We start from the raw sequence: 24,307 nt of genomic DNA, 5'->3' as shown, positions 1-24,307 counted from the left end.
TCCGTGGCAACAAAAAACAAAATGGAGGATTTCTTAATTTTCTAGAAATGTATTTGATCTGCATTTATGTTTATCTGTAAAATAATATCCTTACTCTTCCCAGCTATAATGAAAGAAAGTCCATGTTTTACATCTTACACTCAAGAAACATATAAAGTAACCTATTTAAAAGGTTATTTGCTAAATATTAATGTATTCAGTGTGCAAATAACGTCATAAACACACTAAAATGGCTGCTTCCATTATCAGCCATTTTCTTAAATTTCAAACTTACATATCTTTTTCGATAGTCGAAGGTCCGATATTTAAGAAATAACTTATAGCAAAAGAGTGTTTTAACACTATTTATGCACGATGGGCGGTTATATGTCAGGCCTTATAATTTCACGAGGGCGCATCCCGAGTGAAATTATTTGTACGACGTATTACCGCCTGAGTGCATAAATAGTGTTAAAACACGGATTTGGTATAAATTGTTTCTATTCTAATATGCCCCTAATCTAAAATAGTAGATAAAATATAGTAGCGCTCTTTCTTGCACGTTAGCGTGACGACCTTCTAGCGTAGGAGTGTTTTAACAGAGAAAAGCATATTAGAATGACAATTCTTCCAGCGTTATGAAAGGTTTTTATACAAAATTAACTTATTATCAAGCATTCCTTGATCTTTAAGTGAGTGAGCTGGGTTTTACGGCGAATCGACTCAAAATAGTCATATATCGCCGAGAAGAAGTCATATTTCGAACGCCAACTGTAAAGCATAATCATTTATGTTAAAATGTGAGTGAGTGAGTTGGGTTTTACGGCGAATCGACACAAAATGGTCATATATCGCCGAGAAGAAGTCATGTTGCAAACGCCAACTGTAAAGCATAAACATTGATGTAAAAATAAATGCATTGAAAGTATGTGAAAATATTTTAAAATACCATTATTATGTTAATCTGAATAATTAATTATATTTTTTGTCATCTAAGGTAAATAGTTAAGAGAAACTTATTTGATTTCTTACATAGATATGATGTAATAAAGATTATATAAACGACTGCATATTTTATAAAAGTAGTGAAAAATGAGATATTTTATTGACATAAAGATTCATAATTTTCAATGATTATGGTGATAGATGTCATTCAAATATAAAAGTGAAGAAAGACATGTTTTGCCCAATAGTTACAGGAAAAGAAAACTGTATTATTGAAAAAAGCTCGATAAAAGGTAACGCTATTCTTTAAATGAGTTTTGGTATCACTTAAAAAAAGCTAGTGCAAATAACGTACTAGAATGTTACAACAAACACAGCTGAAACTAGCTGACTTTGATAACTCCCCCCAGACGACCACTAGTCTGCTCAATGTAGTGCCTCGTCTGCTGTGTTTTACTAGACTAATTAATGATTTATATGCTGGTTACACCGCCAGTATGGACTTCATCCTGTTTTTCTGTCCCAGTGGCAACCTGTAACATTTTGTCGAAGGTGCAATGATCTTCTTTCAACAAACCGATTCTTCTAGTAGATCCAAAAACCGTAGGATTACCCTTCCGCTTTATTCAAATGCTTCAAGTGTAGATTTCGTTTATACTCGGATTGCAAAGTCAATATAATGTGATATGCTTTATGTAATCAAATTAGACTTAGCTTCAAATTTCATACATTTTACTCCTTCGTGTATAGCTAGGTCAATGTTTGTTTATATCTTTTAAATATTTTAAGGTGAATCAAGATAAAAATACTTTTGTTAATTCAAGTTCAAAAGTTGTTTGTTTGTTTTGGGTTTAACGCCGTTTTTCAACAATATTTCAGTCATGTAACGGCGGGCAGTTAACCTAACCAGTGTTCCTGAATTCTGTACAAACCTGTTCTCCGCAAGTAACTGCCAACTTCCCCTCATGAATCAGAGGTGGAGGACTAATGATTTCAGACACAATGTCGTTTATCAAATAGTTACGGAGAACATACGCCCCGCCCGGGGATCGAACTCACGACCCGCGATCAAAAGTTGTCTTCCGTCAATACATTAGAAATGGTACTAGTAATTGGTGATTCAGTTGCAAACATAATAGAAAAATGCAGTTGCCCTAACCTATTCAAACATAAGGTTCTAACGTTTATTTACTATAATTAACATAGAAAAAATTCTTTCAAGGACGTTGGAATAGAGGAAACCAGTGTATTGGATCATGTAAACATGGTAGTGAAACCAGAGCGAAACTTTTTCAAGGACGTACTTAAGAATTACGATTTTTGGGAAACCAATGCATGACTTGTTTAAATATTTGTATATCTGTATTTTGACTAGATATCCAGAACAATTTTCGCAATCGTATGCAGTAGATCTAGTATTTGGTATTAATATCTAATACGAATACGAAAAAACGAAGGAATGCAAAAACTCTGAATACTGAAAACAAAACATTATCTGTCATTTAAAAATTTACCGTGACTTTTGCACGTTTAATTAACCGGAAGTGATGGCGCAACGTCATTTATCTTAAAAACAGCTGTTCTACTGGTAGTGCAAATGTTCCCGGAAAAAATGTAATACCCCGTGAATTGAGAGCTACTGTATTTTTTACAGGATACTTTTGACAACAGATCATAGGCGAAGGAGCAGGTGTGAGGGCAGCATAGTATTACGCTTTTGCCCTACCAACTTTTTGAGCTCATTGTTCCCCATCCCCTCCCAAAATTGAGATTGCAGATAATTTTGATGTAAAAATATCAAAAGATATAACACAAAGAAGCCGCATTATAAGGACTCTAGCCTATATGGGTTGACTCCTCAGGTGTTAAAGTGTGCAAAGTCCGAGGGTTCTGTTAGCATCCCACTTGGCAGTTACAATGAGTTAAATTCAAATGACAAAGAGAGTATCAGGAATATACTTTTTGTACTAGATAGATATGGCGTTAGTGACCAGTCTTATCACGAGCTTTCAGTTGTGTCTGATCTACCCACATTAAATTCTGTCCGCCAAGAGAGATTAAAACTTAACTCTCATTTTGAAATTTCACGTTGCCCGGGGAATGTTCCCGGTTCATACACTTCACTGGTAACAGAAATTACAGAGTACATTAACTCACACCATATAGCTGATGGTCAAGCAATTCCAATTAAAATTTCTGGTGATGGAACAAAAGTCAGTCGCCTGTCAAGTTTTGTGACAATTTCAGTAAGTTTTCTTTGTAATAACTCGGAAGGGTCAGATTTGAAAACACTGGCTATTTTGAAATGCGCAGAAAAATATGAAAACTTAAAGGTTTCATGTGAACCTATTTTTCAGGAAATCAATGATTTGATTAAAGAAGGTGTTGTTGTTGTAGGTGATAAATCCTTCCCCATAAAAGTAGTATTTGGCGGGGACATGAAATTCATTCAGCTGTGTCTAGGGTTAAATGGGTCTACTGCCACATACGCATGCCCGTTGTGTATTGTCACTAAGTCTGAAAGGACAGATTTGTCAAAAGATAAAGATTTCTACGAGGCTCCCGACAAAAAACGTTCACTAAAATCTCTAAAAACAAACGCATCAGCCGGTAAATGTGGCTGCATACACCCTCCCCTGCTTTTAATAGAACCAGACAATGTTGTTTTAGATGAACTTCATCTTTTGTTGAGAGTGTCTGATGTGCTACTTTCAAATCTAATTGATGACTGCAGGCAGTTGGATTCAAAATTAGAGGTTAAAGGTGAAAAGCCCCATTATTTGTCCGACTTAGAAAATAGAATTAGAGACTGTGGTGTAGTATTCAATACATGGGTTGAGAGAGGTTCTACTGACCTAAAATGGACATCATTAACTGGTCATGACTATAAGAAATTAATTTCCAATCTGCCTGATAAACTGCTGTTTACAATTCACAATGAAACTCATGATGATGTTGTTTTCCTTTGGAGAGAGTTTGGAAATATACACAAAATTGTAACGCATGAGGTATGTGACCCGGATGAACTCTTCCTAAAAATCAGACATTGGATGGTCACTTTTCAGGGGTTAGCAAAAAAGGGTAGGCTAGGTTACGATCGCGTCACACCATACATGCATGCACTGCTATTTCATGTCCCCGCCATGATTGTAAGGCACGGTGTCCTTGGTAAGTATAGTGGACAGGGTGTTGAGAAACTTAATGATTTCATTAAGCATATTCACCAGAAATCAACTAATAAATTAAATCAGACCTTTGACGAGTTATTGACTCGCAAGAGAATTGAAACTTTGTCCGACCATGAAAGAAAAAAACGCACGTACAATAAGTCCGATTCAGATTTCTGGGAAAATGGCATTTTAGAAGTACGAAATGCCAAAAAACGAAAAATACAAGAGGAAATAGAAAAAGCCCATAGTGATTATCAGGCCCGGTCCGAGCAAGCTCAAAAGCCACCGGCAGAAATGTCAGTTGCTGAAATAAAGGAAAAACTCAAAGCTTTGGGAATAGTGACCAGAATAAGAAAAAAGGAAAAACTTATTGAACTGTTAACAAGTAACATGTAAAATGAGCATTTCTGTCCTCCTCTCTGCATGAGCCAGTTTGTAATGAAAATAATTGATATCAAATTACCCTTGAAATGAATCGCACATACTTTACGATGTAATGACTGGCTCGAGGGCAAATAGGCCACACATTACAATTAAACAGGCTGTCATAAATAGATACCTTTGTACATTGTCAAGTATGCTTGTTTCTTTCTTTTTTTTTTTTTTAATTAAATGATAAATTACTAAATTTTCATTTCAATTAAATCCCATTGAATCTAATAAAGACACGTAATTCACATCTATTTTTTATAACTGAAAATGAAATTGTCGAGTTTGTAAGCAGTTTTAAAAATTATAAATTTTTCATGTTTTTTTTTTTTTTAAGACAATAGTAGTACTGTGTATTATATGTGCTAAAAATGTTTCATGTACATGTATGTTATGCTCGTGCATTTATATTTGTATTTATGTCTTAGTTTCTTTAATGCAAAATTTAAAGAAGATAATATAATTATAGAGATCATATTTTCATATACTATGCAAAATAAAAGAATAAAATAACGTAGTTTCTTCTTTTTTCCGTTCTATATTGTACATTATTGTAAAACAGTATTAAACCAAGTTGTAACCCTATATGTAACCTGGTAATTATAAAGATGACAATATTTATTGTTGTTGTTTTACCGGTACTTAAAATTGGTGTAAAATAAATTCCCCCCTTCCCACGTTTTTACAATAGAGCTCTAATCTATAATCTTTGTCATTGATGATCGGCACCTCCCGTGATGTGATAAGCGGAGACAGCCGAACCATAACGGTCTACCACACTCGCTAAAAATATCCGATAGTGATCGATATTTACCTAGGTGGTCTAAGGGAGACAACAAGGTATAGTGTTGTTCTCGATAAACAAGGAAAGATAATAGAATCGATTTTTGCCCAATTCTTCAGTATGATGATATTTGGAGAATTTGTGAGCGATTAACTCAATAATTTTATTTTGAGATGTGACTGTGACACATTTTATAATCAAAGCCTTGAAATGTCTGGTGGTTGCGGGTTTTTGGTAAATTTATTTTCTGTTTAAATGCCAGTCAATGAATATATATGAATGAGAAACAAATACAAATTCAATGTGCCTCATATCTAAGATGAACTCTGCCTGACCCAGCTTGTGATGTAACCATGGGCTGGAATGCCTTATCATTATCATTGATAAATCTTATATAATCTAAATGGTCAGTGCAAGTGGATAAAGGTTGAATAAGAACTGCTTCATTGATAATTCATCCGCATTGTTCATGAATGGGGCTATTTTGTGTAGCACATGAACTTCCTTTGGATGTGATTTGGAATCAAATAAAGACGCTTTGATTGTCAGAAATACATTTTAACTTTGGTAGCGGAATAAACCCGCAACCAAAAACCTACGTTTATGACGTTTCCGTATGCATGTGACAATGTTCCCTGAAGCCTCTTGTGTTTATTGACAGGAAGATGAATATCTTAAAATCGGTCTGACAAAAAGCAAGTGCATGGCATGGATACAATACTTTAAAATATGGTTTGATAAAGCTTTGTTTTGTAGAACAATATTTACTCCAAAACGTGCATAACTACCTTAATAGGCGTATAGTCTTGTGAACGCGCAAAGTTGAGGCCAAACAAGTTGTCGAAAATTATCAGCTTCGTTGATGTTGCCACGGCAATGTTATATTTCAACGAAGGAAAATGTATTGTTGTTGTTTCCGCTACTGTTTACACTTCAAGTATTCAAATATATTGAACAGAAAAGTCAGCTATATACCATTGACTTGGTTTTGATCTTTATCTTGAGGTATAATGTACAAATGTAATTATATTGCAAATTCCCGCTTGTCAAAATCTTCTTATACAGATTTGTAATTTAAGAATCACTCAGTTCTAAAATGTAGACTTATGATTGTGAAGATGTTTGCGATTTTACATTCATCAATGAAGCTAGTAGAATACAAGTAAAACAAGCTAATTCGATGAATTATATCCTCCGCCGAATGGGTTTGTGTTGAGGAATGGCAAAGAAATATATCCGGCTAAAAGTTAAGGATGTTACTAAGAGGCAAATAATTTCATTACATTTGAACTTTAAAGAAGAGCACAATCAAGTAAGAAATCTGGAACGTGGGTGTTGACAGGGGTGGGGTCTACAACTTCGCATGTTGATAAATTTCATGGAAGGTTTGAAAATTTTAAGAAAAGGGAATGAAAAAAATGGAGGCGGCTGGGGGCGGTATTTTGGAGGTTTCAAACCATATGTATATAGGAAATTCATATTCAGTCTCGTGTCAAAACATTTTCATATATTCAGTCTATCAATGTAACATGTTATATAACTAGTATTATAACATAATTCAACTCAAGGGCTGAGCGCGAAACTACTGTATCTTGTTCTTCATTTATATACAGTTACAATAGTTTCGCGCTCAGCCCAAGAACTGTAGTAAAGAACACGTACAAATTATGAAATCATATATACAAACTCGTCGGACATCTTGGCGATCAATTGTCCAAGCGCTGAAAAACTGACTACGCTATGTGAGAAAACAGGTGCTCATCAGAGGATGAAATTAACGCCTCGCCGTGGCCCAGTAGGAACGATAAGAGGGGAAATAATTTTCTTCTTATTCACTGCGTTTAACCGCAGAAAATTATATTTTTATTGATTAGCTAACATGGTGTATAGTATATGTTCGGTCGCTGGAAAATAACCGTCCGTTTACAAGGTAAGTATACTCATTAGGTGATTTCTAATGACCAGATAACATCCGAAGCTGGGGAATTTCTTTATTGCAAAACATGATGTTTTTAATGAAGTGAACATGCCAATTAATTTAGAGAGATATAAAATTTGTTTCATATCAGTTCGCGACAATTACGTTTTAAGAGTAATTAAAATTTTGGCGCTTGCACGCTTCCGCAGAACCAGACATGAACGTAAATTTGGCCGATTTGTTATAAATGAAAAGGCTTTGAACACAAATTGGCATGAATGCGGTATTCTGTCATCTCAATAATATTATTTGGCAGTAAACCTAAGATTTAGTTAGTCATATAAAATTAGAGATAAATGTTTGTCAAAGTCGTTCAAAACAGCAATCCATAACCTCATTCACGTGACAGAACTCAACTTAAAAACTAAAGAACCAAGGTCTCTCGTGCAATAGGTACGTGTGCAAAATGTTTTGATAGAGGGGTAAGTAAAGTGCTTGAGCCGCGTCCTGTATGCCGCTGCATGACTATCGTTCGCAAGCGGCCTAGTTGCATTGAAACTTACAGAATTGATTTATACAGCTAATTCACTTACAAGGGTCTTTGTATGTGAATACAAGCATAGGTGTATTTTCCCATCACTGTAATGCAGATTTCGTGATATCGTGTTGACAAAGAATATATTAGCAATAAGTAAACGAGATAAAACAATATGCTAAAAGAAATGTTTTCTGAAACTTGAATTATCCTGGACTTAGAAGACCTCCCAAACTTTGATTCCGGTTATCTATATCGTAACTGATTCATTTATGAAACCTTGTACCATATCCTTATGTGTTCAGGCCAAGCAATGCTTGGTATCTAGAAATTAAAATTGAATAAATTACTTTTTAACTGATCTGCGGGATATTAACATATGGGATCCTTCCATATTTGGATATATATTTTTGGTCTGTCAAACCTCTCCGTATTTGGGGTCCTTTCCTAGTTTGCTAAACACTTTAATTTCAACATTATTAATATAATTATATAATTGTACGTAAATTATCAATATTAATAGCCCAGTATATATACCTACATGCAAGGGTTCCGTGTGTCTTAAAGAATAAGAATAACAGTAAATGTTAAGAACAGTATGTTTTATCTTGATTTTCAAAATGTTTAAAGAGAAAACGGTTCCAGAATTGACTAAACATACATGAATAAGGCTGACAATTTTATAACTGTTTACGTTGTGGTAAGAGCTTTTTAATATTAACGTTTCTCAATCAAGTATCTGTTATCATGGAGTTTTACCAAAGGACTGATGACACATAAGTGCTCAAAAGTTTTCTCGGCGTGGCATAACTACGGTTTAGATGACAAAGACAAGTAAAATGTGCAAAACTTTCATTTTATTTTGTATAATTTCTTTAGTTTAATCATATTTATTCCAAAATATACATCCAATCAATGATTCACAAGTATACAATACTGCGCAGGTACGAAAGTGAATATAACAACATATTTACATGAATGGCAAATAATTATTTCAATCAGTTACGATAGAGTTGAAAACGATTTTCAAGAAAATATGAAATTAACAAAAAGGTAACATAAATGATATTTGATTGTGTGGTGATAGAAAGAAAATGTATAACTAATAAATGTCATTGATACATAACAATAAACAGACAAATTTCATTAGAATTCTTGTTAAAGTAGAATTCTAAGAATAGTGTCTTTATTACCTCAAGGAACTTTATTGATAACCAATCCATATAGTTTGTAGGAGATAAAATGACATTTTTAATTACCTCCCTTTCACATTTCTTGATGTTATGAAGTTTTGACATTTTGTTATTTCAAAAACATTACGTGATCTTTTAATAAGAGTCAGTTAGATATTTCTACTAATCACTGTACCTTTTAAAAGTATAATGATTGTGATCTATAAATCTGTACTAAATCTTGAAGTGGTAATTAATAACTGATTGGTGCACTTGTAATAAAAACGTTACCAAGTAGTGCAAAGATAATGATGTTTTGAGGTAATTGGAAACAGCATATACAAATAAAACAACATTAAATAGGATTAAGAACATCTTGGCAAAACTACTAAAGCTTCAGGTACATTATGCAAAAAAAATCTGCTCAGTGTTTACTACTATGCACTATGAAACAAACGCTAGTCAGTGCAGTATTCAATGCCAAAACAAGATACCAACATGAAATATCATTTACCACCAAACAGGTTATTTCTAATTTGCAAATGTATGCAAATAGATACTTACTGCTTTGTTGTTTGATTTGGGTCTTTTCCAGGTAATAGACTGAATACAACTTAAAGCATGTTCTATATTCAGAATGTCCACATCGTGTATAGGGTATAAGCTGTAAGCTATTACAACATCAGGCAGTAAATTTTCACAAAGCTATAATTGTTATAAAAGTCACCTTAGCATTGAAACATTGTGCTATCAAAAAAGTGAATACTTTTAGAATAAAGAAACTGATAAATATCCATCTTCATGAATCATATAAATGAACAATTCAACTCATTGCACAACTCCCGATAATATATGTTACATGTATATTGCACAGCTTTCGTTCTCCATTATTGTGTCCACAATATCTGTAATTGCCTTTCCTTTCCATCTGTAGCATTACTGTCTTGCAGAGTATAAATGTCATACGTGGGAATAAAGCATCGCTGTAGGAATATCAGATTTACATCACAAGAACAATTATATTGGACCCAGAAGTTTAACAAAAACGTTTTTTATTGTTGTTGTTTGTTTTTTTCGTTTTCAGTCTCAAAGAGATTTCTTTGCGAAAACACCAATTCCAAATAATGCTGCAACTTTCAGCGCAGGGTTACCACTAGATGGTTGACTACCCCACGCAGATTTAGATCTGTCATGTCTACAACCTGAACAACTTTCATCATAATAGCTCTTCATAAGTCCACTGTTACCCCAACCTCCTGATCCGGCAATACACGAAGCATTATGGGTACCCTCCGGGTCTTTATTGCCGTAGCTGTTCCCCCATGAGCTTCCACCCCAACCTCCACCAGATCCACCGCTAAACCTGTTGCTAGACCAACCGTTTCCCCGAGAGCTCATTCTTACAGTGAATTTATTGTAGAACAGCACAGTAGGAACTATGGGTTTCTGTAAATAATATCAATTTCTAATTACATATTATCTCCGAAAGTAGACTGTCAGCATGCACGACAATCATTTTATTTCTGACTGCAATCAATTATCATAAATCTAGATCGAATTCCTCACAGCGTTGATCGAGCTGACTTTAATAAGGTTGAAGAACAATATTATATTTGAAATAAAACGCCACTGGCAATTTACAAACAATGCAAATTAAGGGTTACATTATCGGTCACACAAAGTAATTAAAAAGATTTTAGCAATAACATTTTATAGCAGAAATGACCAAGATCTGCAGATTTGTTTTCATTTTTTGTATCTTACAAAAATGTTTCTAAAACATAAGAAATATATGCTTTTATAACACAACGTTTTCCTGATTAATATTTAAATAAATTATTAAATAGTTGTTAAACTAGGTGTTACCTTTTCCGAACAATTTTGTCCAAATTGTTTTTAATCGGAAAGCGATAATCAAGTTCTCCTCTTAGTATTATGAAAATCTATTGCCTCGTAAGCTCTTTTATACAACAGGTTAGCTAAAAATATCATTTTATCCTTTTAATAAACTCCACTCAATTTTCGCTTCCAGATATTTATTTACAAATAGGCTTTTATATTCGTCACAAAGTTAAAATAAGAAATGTATGAGACGTTCAATTCAGACATTCGAGTCATAGAAATGAGATCGGGAAACCAGGCTAGTCGTTATTGACCCTGTAAGTGTTCTGTTTACTAAAATAATTAAATATGTGGGACAACTTATTTTTTCTTTGTTTGTATATTTTGTTTTGTTTTGGCATCTTATATCAGAAACGTTTGTCGAAGTAGTATGAGCGCTAGCCATTTGAGCAATTGCGCGACCACTTTGGTCTTATTAAAAACCTACGATCGTTATTCGAGTTACGGTATGGGCCCTATTTTGTAGAATAATTTATTATAAAAAATGATTTGAAATAACACGGCCACTCGGATAATTAAGAGAGAGAGAGAGGTGTGTGTGTGGGGGGGGGGGGGGGGGGGGGGGGAGATTATTCAATTCATATCACATATCATTAGAATAGTAAGTAGTGTTATTGCATTATGAAGTTTTATTTCAATGATTCAAGGAACATATGCAAAGGACAACTATTTCAAGATTTAAAGTTGGTAAAGCCTTTTGGGAATAGTCTTTTTTTATCTTGAAAATGGTTCTTTGTTTGTAAGCTTATTCGTAGCCACCACTGGTAACCCATACAGACGACTCCACATGAAGACTGTTTATAATGTTAGTTGGTATGGAAGACGCTCCAAATCCAGAAACTTCCCTGGTTTTTTAACATGAAAGATGTTAAGCACCCATTAACGGGACCCCTATCTCAATGTTAGTAATTTTAGTTGGAGTACATGTGACGATGTAACTAAGTTTTTTATTGCATATTTTTGTTTCTTAGATGGTTGTCCTTCAATGTCTAAAGTTTGAAGAAATTCTATTGCAGGGAATTCTAGCGTACGCCTTTAATTCGGAACTTTAAAAAATGAAGAAATAGCTTGCATGTGAACCAAACAATATTTTACATATGAAAATATGAACCTGAAATCCCGGGGATTCCGACTAATCGGCATAGACATAACTTCTGATTTTTACAGGCTTTTCCGCCTTTTTTCCATAGACGATAAGGCGTGTTTTCATTGGTCCAGGGAGACATGCTTTTATTTGCATATTCATTGAAAACAAACGGCGGCGCCGAAAAAGATTGTGAACAACAGATTCTAAGTTCGATATGTTATATAAACCACGTATATCGACTGCTTTTACCTGCTTTTTCACTTACAACTTTATCGAATAAAATATATTTTGAAGTATATTTTCATTGCATAATTCAGCCATTTTGGACACTAATTTTTCATGACAGCACGTTTTGGCTATATCTGATGATGGATTCTTATAACATGAAAAGATTAGTGTAGACTTTCTGGAAAGCACCGAGTACAACGGACATATCACAAAGTACGCCAGTCTCAAAATAGAAACTGTAGTGGGAAGATATGGTTGACGGTTGTTTCGAATATTTAATCAACAAAGACACTTAAATGTTAGGAGTAAAAATTGAGAGATGGAAATGGCAAGTATAAGAGGATAGGCATACACAGTGGGAGGAGGGTACATAAAAAGTTTGCAGTGTGTTTTAATAAGCACAATGTCAATGGTGTTTTGTAACAGTTTTGTAAATTTTCAATATTTTTACATTTTTTACGGACCATAATTTTAGACATTAGAATACATACATGGCCATAAAATTAGAATAACTTCCAACTACCATTCCTGTATGTATAATCTTTAAAAAATAAAGAACCCCAGGCAGCTGCAGACATGATGAAATGGCCATGCAACTATTGCGTTGTATTATTATTTTAAAAACGGAAATATAGTGATGTAATTGACTAGTATCCCATGTAACGAGGGAAAATTTTCGTGACGGTATAGTTAAAAGGGGATATTTATGATTTATTTACTATTTTTATGAATAACCTATTAACCACAACTATGTACTACAAGGTTACTCTTCCGTAAAAGTCAATGAATGTAGTAAAATTTATAACCCATGTGCGCATGCGTGTATCTACACATCAGTTTCATACTACAGTACAACTTGCATGAAGAGATCTCCAAAGGGGAAGACATAAATCGGTATTGTAGTACAACAAGACTCTTAATACTACATAATTTATTCTTTCTTAACACAAATGGAAACTGTAAAGTGCGCATGCTCTCTTAATGCAAGTGCATGGTCTCTTTATAGATGTGGTCTCGTGAGCAAGTTTGACTGTATTCTATTATTACATTTTTGGGATGACACCCTGACATGAGGCATGATTGATAAACACTCCCTGGTCACAAAACAAAAGTCAATAATGTTTTGATGTACTTGAAGTTCATTCACACACATTTTATGTTAAGGGGATATCAATTGGAAAATAAATCGACCAATAAATAATCGATCAATAAGTTATATTCTAAAATTTAGAGGAAATAGGTGTGTGCGTGGGGGGGTGGGGGTGGGGGAGGGAGGGGATTGGGTTGAATGCAGGTCAGTTGTAGTCTGTGATACTATGACATTTTGACTGGTCTGCATACTAGGATATGAATTTCAGAGTTCCCAGTACGAAAACTTTTTCTAAAAATGAGTGGGTAGAAATCCAAAATAAATCATAGATTTTAGAATTACAAAAAGGAAAACATCGAATTATAATTTATGACAAGACAATAAAATATTAGGATCATTGTAAATAGAATCTGGAAAGTAGATCCCTCGGAAGCACCGAGAACAAGACAAACAGTGAAAATTGCAGACTCGGTTTGATCGAGTCTGTTCATGAGCAGTAATGGAAATTGCAACACTGCCCACGCCCCCTAGCACCGGCTTAACCCTTCTTTGTTAGCATGTTTTGTTTTATTATGGAATATTAATATGATTTATCATGCAGTTTAGTAATGTTGCGTCGTCATTTAATCTAATATTGTTCAAATACATCGCGTAAGAATTACCTACACAACATTCCTCCATACCGTTTAGTTACCTTTGACGTAAACCATTGGCTGCCGTTTCAGTAACAAAGTATTAGATGTATTGTAGTTTACAAAGTATTTCACGGCATTGTTTGGCACGCAGGAGGATCGAACAGCAGACCCTTCATATGAGGTTCCGCCCTAATACCTTTACATCGCAGATCAGATTTATAATTATCCTTGAACTGTGCAAAGAAGCAAGAAATGATATGCTAGAGTTTTGAGCCTATTCTTTCATCTTATCTTAATATTTTCTAATCTGGAAGCTAACTGGACAGGACCATCTTCCAACTTGCGGCATAACCTTGGCCAATATAAATATACTTCTTTTTTTAATCAGGCTGCTTTCAGTGTTATCAAACAGATGCCAAAATTCATGTGAAATAACTTACTTGTTTTGTCATTGTACTTATAACATACTAAAGTTCCCAATAATTTTTAAAACAAAGTCTTTATAAAATTAAACAAGTACATGATAGTATGACTATTTATCAATCATAACACCTGGAAAAAAGCAAATTTTGACACTGGAAACAATTGTACTTTATGTAGACATAAATAAATATGCTCGCACATGTAGACTATACTTGTATTTTTTGATACAAATTATAAAGCGATTAAATGTATTGTGAAATTCTAATATAGAGTTGGGGAAATAAATACACAAAAACAAGAATTTGACTTTGCTTTAAAATATCTTAATGTTATTTTATGTTAAGTATCTTAATAAAAAAATATTATTTTATGTGGGCATGTAATCACCTATAAAATTGCAAACCGTGTTTTGCTATTAATTTGATAATGAATGTACTCGTGCCAACATCGCAATCTACCTGAACCCTGATGAATGGTCACTACGCATGGGCGGGATTATATTGTACTAACGTTGGGTATCTATTCTCGCTAAGGATGTCTATCATATTTTTCAAATAGTACGGAAACGCCAATAAAAATTTTTAAAAATCTCAAATCGGTATTATTAAAGTTGATTTTATATAAGCCCAGGGTTTCAGAATTCCCATGTCCGGAGCCCAGGGGCTACCAGAAAATTCTGTCGGGCTACCAGTGGGCTACCAGTAAATTTGCAGTTTCCGAAACCATTATAATCAAAGCGCTCAAATGCATTTTTTCCACTGAACATCAAACCTCTTGACTAAGGCAGTTGATATCTTTCATGCTAGTTTGACTGACAAAATGAGCTTTTTTCAAATATTAAACGTAGCGAATCACTTAGATTTTAAATTTACTTACATAAAAACTGATAAACTTAGAAATCATAGGAATTGTATCCGTGATAAATATATGGCGTAGCATCACAGACATAGATTAGTATAATATTGCTATAGCTGTACTTGTGAATGAGCCTATTTTAGGGCTAAAATTCATGCTGATAAGCGTGATAAACGGAACTTCTGGTACCATGACTATTCAATGAATAGTCTATTGGTTTAAGTGATTGAGACTTGGATTGTAATGTTGACCCTATTTAACCTCGTTGTACATGTACTTATTATTTCTGGACCTTTGCAGTCATGGCTGGAGTACGCTTAAGCCAGAGCTAGGGGACGTGAGAGGTGTTGCACTTTCCATTACCTCTCATACACAGAATAGATCAAACCCAGTTTACTAACTGCTTGCAAGGTGGCATTATTGCTTCGTATTGATTTTTTTTATTTATTCTTATTTGTAACAAGAATTATCTTTAAAAAATACACGGTCGCATTAGCCAATGCATACTTAAAGCTACGAAACGTGCATGTACTCTGCACTTTTACATACGATCGGGTTTTTATAAAGCAGAACAAAATGTAGTTTTTAAAGTAAAAGTTTCATGTTTTTTTATGTACAACATATTTTACAGAACACATATTTTACATCCTAAGTATGTTAAACCTTGACAAAAAATAAGACTTAAAAGGAGGGGCCGAAAAGTGGTTGACGAAATGACCAATTTGAAATCGTCAAAGGATACCCATATGACAAAATTTAGGAAGAGCTGGTGGGGTGGGGGGATTTGACTAGGGAACAAGTTAAGCGATTTGACTAGAGGACGAGTTGACTGAAAATCGTTTACATAAGATCACTGCGAAGTAGTCTGCCACAGTTTCACTACCGAGGGGATTCAGGTTTATGACGTAAGCTATTTCCACAGGAGTCTTGCAACGGATTATACTGTCTAACAATATACAGCTCCCCTTAAGAAAATATTATCTGTTACATTCGAAACCCTGTGGAATTTTTCATCCACCAGTTTTAATCAGCTGTTAAATGAGCTTCACCCGGATATTTACAGGAAGTAAAGATAAATTCAATACCGGCCTGCGGGCGGAAAAGTAGCATTCTTAAAGTGCCGTGTGATGGTCATAACAATTGTTTTTAATAAGTCTAAGGGGTATCCGTGGCCTAGTGTTTAAGATCGTTGACTTGAACCACTTGAGCCTCTGGGTTCGAAGCATCGCAACGTGTGTATTGTTTTCATGTGAGAAGCCGTGCAGCTGGCTATAGTAACTGCGTATGGACTTCCTCCCCATATGCCAGAATAAATATTATACACTCGGACCGATATAATTATGAAATATATAAATATATGCCTGGTAAGCTTGGAACGAAGCACTCGCGAGTTCGAGGAGGGATGTCCTCTTTGATATAGAACGATATGTGTGGGGCCAATCGTCCTCGACCTCTGATTCATGTGAGGTAGTTTTCCCTGCAAAAACCAGTATTAGATTACAAACAGAGAGCCATGTCAATGTTATCAAATCACTTTGCAATGGAAAATGAGTCTCAGTCTACGCAGGCATCTGAAGTGTAACAAAGTCATCATCATTTATTTAAACTTCCCTGTCTAAAACAGTTTTGGGAAACCTTGCATTACATCAGTGATTTTGTTACAGGCATAGATTTTGGAATTATGCCAAGATATTTCTGTCAGGGTCGTTGTTTGTTGGAAAATTAAATCTGTAAAAACAATAGCAGACTCGGATTGGTTTAGTCTGTTCATAAGAGGTAATGAAATGTGCAACTGTAGAGGAAACATTTTTATACATTTATAAAACTTTTATTTCATACAAATGTGATAACTTTGAAAACTATATCTATTTTTGGCATTTTCACATCTTTACATAATGAGGAAATAATAAGAAACTTATTTTTCGTTTAAAGTTCTATCGGGAGATTTGTCGTCTAAGTTTTTACTCGATTGCTTTCTGAATACTGTAAGGAAAAAGTTTCACCCCTATGTGAATTTCATTGCTATAAAAGAAAACATGAAGACGCTACACTTATGGCAACGTACTACAGAAATTAAAAATTCAGTTTATGTGAAAATCAATAATTCGATTTTATCCCGTCGTACCATATTCCAATAAGGGTGGTTGTACGTATATGAGAAATAATTTTCTTTCTCTTTTTGTATTAAAGTTTTGTATGTAAATATAGTGATATGATCACTTTCACCAGTATGGCCTTTTTCATTATAATTCTTATTATTATTAGGTGGGCCGGTGGTCTAGTAGTAAGACGCTTGACTGTCAATCCAGAGGTCCGGGGTTCGAATCCCAGTACAGGCACTGAAAATTTCTGAGATGCTTTTAAGTGTCTCCCACCTAACTAAGAGGCCTGTACCGGTTCTTCCCAGGAAACAGGGCTTCGCGTGTATCGGTGCTATACACCGGGCACGTTAAAGAACCAGACTGTCTATTCGCAAAGAGCTAGGCTAAATTAGCCGTACAAGTCTGTATCTAAAACGGATATCTGTCCTGGGAGCTTTATCTCACTCTGTCCCTCTGGTCAGATCGCACTGTGTCTGTACTATATGTAAAGCGCCTTTGAACGTGTTAATCAAGAAAAGGGCGCTATATAAATCTGGTATGATTATAATATAATAATTATTAGCGTGGTATTATTAGTATTAGTATTATTAGTGGTAGGAGCCTTGTATCATGGGAAATTACATTTTGAACGTTACACATTCATACCAGTGACTAAGATTTCTTGTCATGGAATATTTCCTTATTCTTAGAATATTGATTCACTAATTACGTTTTAGATGATGCAGAAGAAAGTATATTAAGGGAACTTTTATTTCATTTGTATATCTTCTTTGTTACTTCATCTATATACATCACATTCTGAACGTAACACATTCATAACAGTGGGTAAACTCTTATACCATGGGACATTTCGAGAACTATAGTATCTTGATAAACTGATTCATGATGACAAAGACAAAAAAACATAAGCAACATAAGTAAAAATTTCTATTTCACTTTGTATATTTTCTTTATTTCGTCATCGATATATTACATTTTGAACGTAACGCATTCGTAACAACAACTAAGAGCATATATCATGGAATATTTCATGTACACATTGATTTTTCCATAGTGTCTTGATAAACAGATTCATAATTAGGTTTCAAGCGACAAAGAAGAAAGTAATTTCATTTCACTTTGTATATTTTCTTTATTATCGCATTCGAGAAAATAGAAAAATTAGAAAACAGTACAATAACTTTCACCCACTTTTAACAAATTAAGATGAACCAATTGACTTGATATTTTGTACATTCTACTGCATTTCAAAACAGATAACAAACTCATTTATTAGACAGGTATAACTAATTACAGCAGATTTAAGATAATGATCGTCAAACTATCATTAGAACCTATTATATCTCTAGAAAATCAAGAAGTGATATTTAATTACTTAATTAATGCACTTGTAATGATGGCTTCATAAAATGGTGCAAATATAATGAGATTTTTCGTGTAATTTCAAAACATCATATAAAAACAACATTCATTTTATATAAAGATGTGTTCATTACACTGACTGAACTATAAAGCTTCAATTACATGATATGCATATGCAAAGAATATAACAATAAATTTTAGTCATTTAAGCATAACTATTTTCCCCAACAAGAACAAAGTATCAGAATGTTACTTCATTTGAACCAACAAACATCTCATTTACTAGAAAAAAACATGCTGTTTCTTCGTGTAATTTATGTTTTTTATTTCTGCGATATGATACAAATTTGACTATCTAATTTCTCATAATACCCATATCGTCCATATAGATTGATAACTTTGACATTAATGAATAATGCCTTTATTGAAATGTTGCTGCCAAAAGTTTTGTTAAGAACATAAAATATATCAATTTCCTGTTAAATTCAATCTTTAATATAGTTTTCTCTAAAATGTGTTAAAGGTTTGAATATTGAAAGACATAGTAAAAGGTTAATTAAATTAATTGTTTCTGTTACCTCCCTTTACTGCTCTAATTGTAAAATCGCATGTGGAGTATGGAAAGAAGTGCTTTTAGAACCGTGTTATTATGCAGAATATCTATTTGGGTAGATAGCAGTTTCATTGTTTCATTTGTTTTAACATCAAATTGAAAGCCTTATGAGACTTTAAGGTTAAAGGAGATGCAGAAAAGTATAAACAGTAATCGTAATATCAGAACAGTTTACCTTCAACATCGTGAATACATTGGTTATAAAGTAAACAAAACATATCCATCATTGTAAATTAGAAAATGAACAAATTTAGATTATTGCACTACTCCCGGTAACACTAGTACAGTTTTTTTCTCTCCAGTATGTCCCTGTCTGTAGAAAAAAAAAACTGAAATGTCTTTACATTTTCAGCTCTTTTGTAGTACTCTTGCCTTTAACAGAATCAATTCCAAACATGGTAATAAAATATACCGCAGCAAATGTAACTAAACACCTCAGAGGAGATTGCAGGGCAAGCACTGCAAGGACAATTACGTTTGTCATAAGAAATGACACAAACGGGTATAAAGTAACGTCTGTGTTTCAGTCCCAAAGACTTTTCTTTGCCATAACACCAATTCCAAACAATGCTGCAACTTTCAGTGCAGGGTTACCACCAGATGACGTACTACCCCACCTAGATTTGGCTCTGTCATGTCTACAACCTGAGCAACTTTCATCATAATAGCTCTTCATAAGTCCACTGTTACCCCAACCTCCGGATCCAGCAATACACGAAGCATTATGTGTACCCTCCGGGTCTTTATTGCCGGAGCTGCTACCCCATGAGCTTCCTCCCCAACCTCCTCCAGATCCGCCGCTAAAACTGTTGCTAGACCAACTGTTTCCCCAGCTCATACTTGCGATGAATTTATTATAGCACTACGAGTTTCTGCAAATATAATTCAAATTTGATTATAAATTATCTCCCAAAGCAGAATTTGAACATTTAAATGCACGAAGTAAAATAATTTCATTCTTCTTTTCAATTTAATACCATAAATCTAGCTCGTTCTCCTCGGAGCGTTTCGAGACACATTGGGGACCGAAATTAAATGTCATATATTTGATGTATTTTAATCAACTTTTATAAAATTAAAACAAATTTGATATTAGAAATTAAAATGCCACAGGCATGTTAGATAATGTTGATCAAGGGTTAATTATTGGTCAGACAAAGTAATTTAAATATCGACATTTAACTGTAACGTTTTAACAGCAGAAATTTCCCAAGATCAGCTATTATTGATATTTATTATATCCTTGTTCAAACTAACAAAAAAATATATTTTAAAAAAAAATGCAAAATTGAAATCGCTACAATTGATGCTTTTTGTAACACAATTTTTCATTCCGATGTTGAGACAATGTATTAATTTGTTGCAAAAAGATTAAAGATTAAACTTCAATAAGATCATGCATTACCCTTTTTCGAATGCTACTTCCAGATGGTTTTTATTCACTTATTTTTAAGCGGAATGGAATGCTCAATATCTCCTCCAAGTGTGTTATGAAAATTCATTACTTTTTTATGCTCTTTTATACAGATTAGCTAAACCCTGTACTGCGTTGTAATAAACCGTCTTCACTGAGCTATAAATAGACATGTTCTACTTCCCGATTTATGTTTATATTTACAAACAGGGTTTTTCATATTAGTCAAAAAATTAAAAAAGAAATGTATGAGCTGTTTAGAAACAAGATACTCAAGTCATAATAAAGCGTATAAGAAAACTAGGCTAGTCATTGTTGACGTTATGACCCAAATAGAACAAGAGTTCATTTTACACAAATAATGAAATATTAGGAACAACCTATTTTTTCTTTGTTTGTAAATTTTGATTTGTTGTAAGACATCGTTGTTCAGTTATGTATGTCGGTCAGGTAACCTTATATTGTTTCGGCCTGCCCGCTCAGCTCAGTGGTGAGAACGCAGATCTATGGATCGCGGAGATTGTGAGTTCGGTCCGCGTGCAATGCGTATTTTTGTTCCGAGACGATTTCATAAAATTTTAATGATATTGTGTCTGAAATCACTCGTTATCCTCCTCTGGTGCTTGTGGAGAAGTAGGCAGTTACTTGCGGAGAACAGGTTAGTACCGGTACAGAATCCAGGAACACTGGTTAGGTTAATTGCCCGCCGTTACATAAGTGAAAATACTGTTGCAAAACGGTGCTGAATCCAAAAAAAAATATATTGTACAAGGACTATTCTTACCGCTTTCTTAAAGTAACTGATCTGTTTCTGTAATCAAATTATAAAATTAATCAAATTATAGTCGCAATCGATTTTACGTCATTCGAGCCTTTTTTTTCCTTCCTTTCTACGAGAATAAGACTTAGTTTTTTGAGGGTAGTGTAGAATAAAGAAGATACTCCAATACCAGAAGTTTCCCAACTTCCAAAGGACATAAATCATAATACATAAGACCTCAATTTAAAAGTCACTTTCTCAAGAATGAAACAATGATTTGAAAGGGATTCTTACTCGCAAATACACGAAAAGAAACATACACAAGAACGATTTTAGGATATTACCCTCTCGGGCAATATTTGCCTGACAAAAGAGCAAACGCACGAACTCTCCCCTCTGAACTCGTGGCAAAATTTGTAGTACATCAATTAAGTGCTTCCGCAGTGATTGCATTATGAAGTTTTGTTTTTAAATAATGTTGCATCGTTTTGAAGAACATTGTACTCAGGGAGGATAATTGTTTTTGAAAACACCACAAAACACTGACAAGGGAATGGCAACATACTTCGTCCACATTTCGGGTATCTTAGAAATTAAGTAACCTAATATGTATATTTTTAGTTTATCAGAAATAAGCGTTGAACTTCTCGTACCTATGTTTTTACGTTTTATTTCGTACAGGTATTGGTTTCACTTTCATTACATAGAAATGTCATTCCTTAGTGTTTTAAAATAACATGATGTCAAGGCTATTTATAGATCTAAATTCTCGGAAAGGATTATCGTTCATTCAAAACGTAAATAGATCAGGGTAGCATTTTAGCCATGCCATTGTAGAGTGCAGCGATCTCAATACAACTAAATGTAGACATCCCTAAATGCCTTAACCAAAGTATACATTAAACTATTTCATCATTGTTACACTTGAAAAAGTACAGGTATAAATATTCATCAACAGATTCGATAAAAATGTAGGAAATATTAGTTTATACATAATTTATTTTAGGTCGATTGTGAAGGAAGTTCTACAACTTATATTAATCACTCTCGACACCTCATTCCCGATGGAATCCATCGCTACGAGGGTATGTAGTAAATATTAATATACAAAAGACCTAATCTAAATATACAATATGTAATGTAAACGTAGCGAATATACATGTATATCGAACTCACCTTTCCAAAAATACTAGCTCATAATAAAATGTCCTGGGGCCTATTTCACAAAAACTTCGTACGAAGGTTTGGTTTTTTTCGTACGCATTTCGTACGATAAAAAAGCTGTTTTACAAAAGTTCGCAAATTTGCAAGCTTCGTACGTTGCGAATTTAAGAAAATATTTGCGAAGTTAAAATAGTTGTCGCACGGAATTCGTGTATATGTTGTAAAACATCAATAAAACGCAGAATATGTATTCTTTTTTTCATTCTTGAAAAAACACTTCAAACTGAAGATTGAAAATGCTCCATCATATTTATTCGTTATCAGACTATTAGTATTAACTTCCTGACAAAAAAAAAATGTGAATAACCCCTTATGCACATATCCAATGCAGCAATGTTCAAAAGTCAGCTAACTAGATATTGTTTATTAGTCTCGTACACTTACAAGCATCAAGAAAAACATTTTTTTTATTAAATATCTTCATTTTAATTTTGTTAATATAATTAGCTGCTGTTTCAATACAAATCGAGCTGCGGTAAGGCCAGGACAGGTTCGAGATTTGTTAGAGGCATATCGTTTTACTGAAAAGGTCCATTTGGTAAGCAAATGAACGGTGAAAGCAGAAAAAAAATGAAATACTAAAGAAATTGTGAAAAATGTATTCATAAATAACATTTGTTATGGTTCTATTGAAAGCGATTGTATAACGTACTGTTGTTGTTTTTTCACAAATAAGTAAGCATTTGTACTGTACACATGATTGTGACAAAAAATCCTTCAAATATATCAGTATGTGGATCTGCAAAAGAATTTCTGCTACATAAGAGCACATTCTCATCAACAAATTTAATTCCCTATTAAAAAGATCAGACTAAAACTGTGTATTATCACGCAATTACATGAACTGCTGTTCTTTAAATTTTTCGGGTGTGTTTTCACAGAAGAGAAAACGTATGTTAACAGAGATTCTCGCGCTCACGTGCTGTTAAAACACCTTTTTATATATGCACATTCCATGGCAAAGCGTAAACGTATTACGGTCCAAAAACGGACTGACGTCAACGTAAAAAACAACTCAGACATTCCCGCTCATTACATGAAGTTTAATGACGCTGAGTGACAATGTATTCATTTTAGCGTTTTATGCTAAAATAGCGTTAGCGCACCTTCATTTCGTGTTTTAACATCTTCAGAATCCTGAGGGATTAGTTTGTGCCCGAGCACGGTAGGGAAAATATTTATACACATTATTCTAAGAGATAAAGATCTTTCAGTTTCTTTCATCTGTTGTAAAGTATGTCTGTTGTTTTATGCTTACTTTGGCCTTTATTACAGATTTTACCATTACACAGGAAATCATTTTCTACATTGGGAGAAATGAACTTCCTGTTATAAAATTTCGTACCAAATAATATTCACACTGACTTCGTACGAAAGTTTTGTGAAACAGGCGTACGAACTTCTTAAAACTTTCGTACGTTTTGCGATCTCAAAATCTTACGAACTTCGTACGAAAAGGTTTTGTGAAAGAGGTCCCTGGTCTGGCAAAGTGGTTGTTTCATACCCATATATTATACAGAACTGGGAAAGGTGAAATGCAAATGAAGATATGATTATTGTCATATAAGAAATAGTCTTACGGATCATATACTGGACATAACTGAGAATCTATAACAAATGTGAAGAACAAGATGGTAGACCTAGATGATAATAGTTAATCGACATAATCTGTTTGACGGA

At 33.9% G+C, this 24,307-nt stretch overlaps 2 long non-coding RNA genes across 2 annotated transcripts; both read right to left on the bottom strand.

Moving 5' to 3' along the window:
- Positions 1-8,595: 8,595 nt before the first annotated feature.
- Positions 8,596-11,253, bottom strand: LOC123548480 (uncharacterized). The gene is made up of 2 exons (XR_006685889.2): positions 10,799-11,253; positions 8,596-10,378 (listed from the first exon to the last, which is right to left on the bottom strand). It is a non-coding gene; the product is annotated as an uncharacterized LOC123548480 (long non-coding RNA).
- Positions 11,254-18,174: 6,921 nt separating this feature from the next.
- Positions 18,175-20,902, bottom strand: LOC123548481 (uncharacterized). The gene is made up of 2 exons (XR_006685890.2): positions 20,635-20,902; positions 18,175-20,101 (listed from the first exon to the last, which is right to left on the bottom strand). It is a non-coding gene; the product is annotated as an uncharacterized LOC123548481 (long non-coding RNA).
- Between the last annotated feature and the right edge of the window lie 3,405 nt (positions 20,903-24,307).

This window comes from Mercenaria mercenaria, chromosome 6, assembly GCF_021730395.1.
Source record: "Mercenaria mercenaria strain notata chromosome 6, MADL_Memer_1, whole genome shotgun sequence".
Lineage (NCBI taxonomy): Eukaryota > Metazoa > Mollusca > Bivalvia > Venerida > Veneridae > Mercenaria > Mercenaria mercenaria.
The sequence above is the reverse complement of the archived record's forward strand: the minus strand, read 5'-3'. Positions and strand labels throughout refer to the sequence as shown.